A 5,664-nucleotide genomic window follows, 5' to 3' on the forward strand; every position below is an offset into this window, starting at 1 on the left:
TCCTATGCATCTTCTTAAACCCCCCAAATAAAGGCCACAATAAGGTCATAATTCTAACATGATACAGATATCCTGTGTACAATCAAGGCACACTCGTATTTTCTCTAGAAAAAGATGCAAAATTCTTTGGTGATATTCACTTTTCTTCTTGATATCTTATAATTAAATACTATGATGTGAAGTGAATATATCTTATGTTATAGGTAAAGAGAGAAAAGGGAATAAACTCAAAGATATATATATATACATGTATCATATCATCTTGGTGACAATGCAGAAATTGTGTCCAATAATCCTCAAAAAGTCATTATTTTCAGTTCTCCCTCAGAGGAAGCAGCCATGTCACCCACTGGAAATAGCATAAGTCCTGAAGCCCCACTTCCACAGGACTGGCAGGGGCACACTGCCATGTGGTTCAACCAGCTGGTGCCAAGAGATCTGCAGACACAAGGCCCAGCAAGCCAAAACATGTTGCATCACCCCACACCCGGCATGTAGACCTACCCAGTCCATTGTAAAGTGTCCCACAGTAAGGTATAACACCAAAGTACAAGCTAGAAGGGGCTTCAGCTTGGAAGAGTTGAGGGTGTCTGTCATCTACAAGAAGGCAGCACAGGTCATTGGGATCTCAATGGATCAAAAAAGTAGAATAAGTCTATGAAATCCCTGCAGTCCAACATGCAGTAGTTAAAGGAGTACTACTCCAAGTTCATCGTCTTTCCCAGGAAGCCCTTGGCCCCCAAAGAGGAAGACAACTCTGCTGAGGAACTCAAATTATCTACCCAGCTAACAAGACTGGTCATGCCCATAGGGAATGTCTATGAGAAGGAAAGAACCAGAGTCATTACAAAGGAGAAGAACTTTAAGGTCTTAGCATGGACAGTCCCAATGCCTGGCTCTTTGGCATCCAGATAAAAAGGGCCAAGAAAGCTACAGAATAGGATGTTGAAAGGAAAAAAAAAAAAAAAGTGCCATTGGCAACTTGTAAAAAAAGTCATTATTTTCTTTTTCTCAATGCGCAGTCACCTTGGTAAAAGGCCATGTATTCCTTTGGAATAGACTGGGAGAAAGAAGAGTAGTATACATTTTTGGCAGTAGTGGGGTCCTTCCTAAAGGGGAACTGGCCTCCCTTTCACTCAGTTCAAGGGCTCTTGCGCCTTACACTGGCTCAAGTTCAGATAATTAATTAATTAGTTAATTTGTCAATTATCTCTGCTTTTATGATTCAAATTCGACTTTTCTTTCTTTGACCTAGAACTCTTTGTTTATACAAATAAAGTAATAATTTAGTAGACTTACCATGTATTTTACTCCTAAAATATCATGATCAACTAGCCAATGCTGTAGCTCTCTGCACATCATACTGTTCTGATTGCTGCTTTTATTATGCTGTCCATTATAGTGACCATGCCCAGCTTGCCTTTGGTGATTAAATAGCACCACTTGGCCTTTGCCATTTTAGGATTACTTTCATTGCATTTAGGTTTGCCAATTCAGTTCCATTTACATTTAGGTTTTCCAATTCAGTGACAGCTGTTCCCACTATAATTTCTGACCTACAGAGGAAAATAATCACAGAGCTCTTCAAGAATGTTGGGCCTCCCCTCACAAGCTTACTGCTTATAGTCATATTGAAAAGTATGTCCTCTGTACCCTCCTAGGGTGGATGAGTAGATCTTAAGTAATAAGTTTATTCTAACATTCAAATCTCCCTAAGCTTCTGAATGTCTTCATCTATAGTCGATCAAGGAAGTTCTAGCATTTCAGTTTGTTTAGTGTAGGCCACTTGTTGGTTTGTATTTCAGGTAGCCAACCATCCAACCAGTAGAGCTCTTTCTAATCCCCGAAACTGCAACATTAAATCCAGCTCTCTGCTTAGTGGACTCATATCAATAAATTCTGCTGATCCAATTTTATGGTCCTTCCACCACTATGCCACACCTTTAATATTGACTCCCACCCATATTTCCTGGATTTCTGTTTATATAAAATTGGAAAAATCATGTAGTTCTTGTGGAGTGTACTACATCTCTTTATGGGTCACATTTTGCACATCATCAATAGGGGCCTACAGGAACGTTAGTCCGTGATGGATCTAGAAACAGAGTGGTGGGGAATGATTCTGAAGAGAATGAGCAGCGTCTTGCAAGGCAACTACCTCAGGAGAGGCCATTATAATTTCTTCAAGCACAGCAAGGTTAATCTCCTCAGATGAGGATGGAGTGGCTGCATCTACTGGCAAAGAAGACTCATGGGAGTTAAAGGATTGAGTGTCCCCAGCTTTATCAGGATCTTCCCATATGTCCTCATTCCAATTTTCAGGATCTCATTCCTTCCCAATTTATGCCCTCACTTTAATAGCAGACACCCTGTGAGGTTGAAAATTAAATTTGCATTGTAATTCAACACTTGCAGGATGAGACTCTAAGTTTGGTTTCAGCAATCTCAGCTCTTTGACTACAGGTGATAAGGGTTTCTTTCAGGACAGACAGAAACTTTCAGATCCTTTATGCAGCACATGAGCTGGGAATTTGATTCCTAAGCTCACCCTTCTATTTTCCTCACTTGGTCCAGTATAATTAGGAGCAACTAGCCAATTTCATACTCATTATTTTGATAAAAATGTTCTAAAATATTAAATGCATGGTCACTCAGAAACTTGCCTCATAAGTATTTAATCAGGAGTATTTGATGGTGATACTTTGTGAATATTGTCATATCACACCACAGACTATCCATGTTCTCTTCACCAACGGAAGTAGCCATTAGTGCCTTTGAAAAAAGATTAGAGAAGCAACTCCAAATATCGGACACCATGGTCTAGCCAAGTTGACACATTATATTAAGATTATGAAAACCTACAAGTCATCCTTGGTATCTTTCACTCCTACCACATTAAGCCATCACCTCCACTTTCAGAGTATATCCTGACTTTTATCACTTACCACATTCAATATTATTGCCATCCTGGTCCAGGCCATCATCTCTCACGTACACTCTTGAAATAGTCTTTTTTTGCTTTCTTTGCTTTCACTCTGCCTCCTATCCCACTGGCCCCCTAACCTCTGAGCCCATTATTTATGCAGCAACCAAAATGGTTTATTTAAGACATAAATTTAATCATTTCACTCACTAGTCCCAAAACTCTAGTGGCCCCATCCAACTGAAAATAAAACTCAAGCTCCATACTGTTGTTTACAACTCTATGTAGCCTGACTCTGCCTCTCTCTTTCTTTGATTTTATTTCCATATTCACTGGCATTTTTGCAAACTCCCTAATGCCCAATTGAAGGTATTTTTGTTCTTTTTGCCTGGAAACCTGTCCCAGTGCTCTTGTGGCTCTATTCAGATCATTGCTCAGAAGTCACCTCTTCAAAGTCCTTTCAGGATCACTCTTCTTAAATTAACTGCATTATACACTATTCTCTTACTCTGATTAGCATTTCTTCATTACCCTTATCACCATATAGCCTATCATATATGTACTTTTTAATGTCTGCCTTCCCAACTAGAATAAAATCTCCAAGAGGACAGGGGCTTGCATGCCTTATGTCCTGCCAAATCCCAAGACCCCAGAACTACATATAATGTGCAGTAATGCACAATCATATTTGTCTAATAAATGGATGGTATTTATAGCAGTACCCTAAGGTTAGTACTCATAAGATCATCTAGATGGTTACATTTGATAATTTACAAAGACTGCCAATTATCTTCTAATGTCAAGTCTTCCTTCCTTCTTTCCTTAATGGAATCTACAATTTTTGTTTAGTCACATGGCCTCCTAGAATAAAGACTTCATTTCTGTCCCTTCCACATGGTCATGTTCAGCTAGTACTCATGCCTGGAATCAGGCTGCAACCTCTATTTTTCCTGCCACTTCTCATTGCTTCTAGACCATAGACCCCCACAGGTGAGTAAGCTTTGGACTTTGGTGAAAATGTGTAAGCAGGATCTGAGTGTTCTGCACACCAAGGAAATGTGCTTTCTGTGGGAGTGGAGAGCAGTGGGTAAAATACCGCCTGCCACTCATAAAAATAAATCAGAAGACAATATCAAGGAAAAACAGATAGTAAGAAGGTAGAGGAAAACATGACGACAGATGAACCATCAAGTGAGAAAAGTGGTCTAGAAATGACAATGAAAGTGTGATTGAACCAGACACTGATGCCTCTCAAGAAATGGGAGATGAAAATGTGGAGATAAACGAGGAAATGATGGATAAGGCAAATGAAAAAAAAAAAAAAAAAGTAGCTGTCATTGATGCCCTAAATGATGGGGAACTACAGAAAGCCATTGACTTGTTCACAGGTGCAATCAAGCTAAATCCTTGCTTGGCCATTCTGTATGCGAAGAGAGCCATTATCTTCATCAAATTACAAAAGCCAAAAGCTGCCATCTGAGACTGACAGAGCTATAGAAATAAATCCTGATTCAGCTCAGCCTTTTGAGTGGCAAGGGAAAGCACACAGACTTCTAGGCCATTGGGAAGAAGCAGCACATGATCTTACCCATGCTTGTAAACCGGATTATGATGAAGATGCTTGTGCTTGCTGAAAGAAGTTCAACCAAGGGCCCTGAAAATTGCTGAACATGGGAAAATTATGAGCAAAAATGTGAAGAACAAGAGATTAAAAAAAAAAAAAAGAGTAGAAACGGTTAAGAAGGCTTGGGAAGAACATGTGATAGCCTAGAGGGAGGAAGAAGCCTGAAGACAATTGGGAGCTCAGGATGGCTCTTTCCCAGGCGGCTTTCCTGGGGGAATGCCTAGCAATTTTCCTGAAGGAATGCCTAGCATGGGAGGGAGGATGCCTGGAATGGCATGTTTTCCTGGGCTCAATGAAATTCTTAATGATCCAGGGGTTCTTACACCCATGCAGGGTCTAGAAGTTATGGTGGCCTTCCAGCATGTGGCTTAGAAGCCAGCAAATAGGTCAAAATATAAAAAGTTATGAATCTCATTAGTAAACTGTCAGCCAAATGTCCTTCAAATAAAGCCCTTGCCGAAGGAAAAGCAGCTTTGATCACCTAATGTACATCACAATAACACAAACAAGTGTACCTCTGACCTCATGGAAAAAGCTAGAGTACTGTGAAGATAATCCCTACCTCTCTGCCCTACGTGCAACTGAAACATTTTACAGTAGTTTGCTATTAGGGTTTTTATTTAGATAATGTTTTCCTAGTAGGAATTACAAACTTTAAACACTTTTTAACCTTAAAAATATCTAAAGACAATTTAAAAGAGTGTGTTAATTCCTTTTTTAAGAATTATTATATTTTTGCTAATCATTTCAGTTTTTTTCCCTTTGGATTCATTGCTCAAAGAAGATACTTCAGTATGGAAGATTTATTGCTTCGTTTCAGTGAAATAAAGGTGTATTGAGCAGGAGGCAAATATAACATTTAAATACATAAAGTTTGAGTTGAATATATGGTTTCTGAGGCATTTTGACTTGTCTTTTTAAATGTTTTATTTTTTAAACATGATTTATTTCCATTGAGAAATAAATATATATAAAACCATTGAGATTATCAATATTGCAGTAGGACCTGGATAGGTAGTGCAAGTACTTGGCAGGGCAGCAGCAATCTTACTACTTTTATATAGCATATACCCTTGTGCAGATGCATTTAAATCTTGCACTGTGGTGAAGGGATGAT

The 5,664-nt window shown here is 39.1% G+C and overlaps 2 pseudogenes; both read left to right on the top strand.

The window, feature by feature from the left end:
* Positions 1–339: 339 nt before the first annotated feature.
* Positions 340–1,034, top strand: LOC112657866 (60S ribosomal protein L13-like; annotated as a pseudogene).
* Positions 1,035–2,089: 1,055 nt separating this feature from the next.
* LOC112657865 (hsc70-interacting protein-like) lies at positions 2,090–5,032 on the top strand (annotated as a pseudogene).
* The last annotated feature ends 632 nt before the right edge of the window (positions 5,033–5,664 follow it).

Source organism: Canis lupus, chromosome 8 (genome assembly GCF_003254725.2).
Source record: "Canis lupus dingo isolate Sandy chromosome 8, ASM325472v2, whole genome shotgun sequence".
Taxonomy (NCBI): Eukaryota; Metazoa; Chordata; class Mammalia; order Carnivora; family Canidae; genus Canis; species Canis lupus.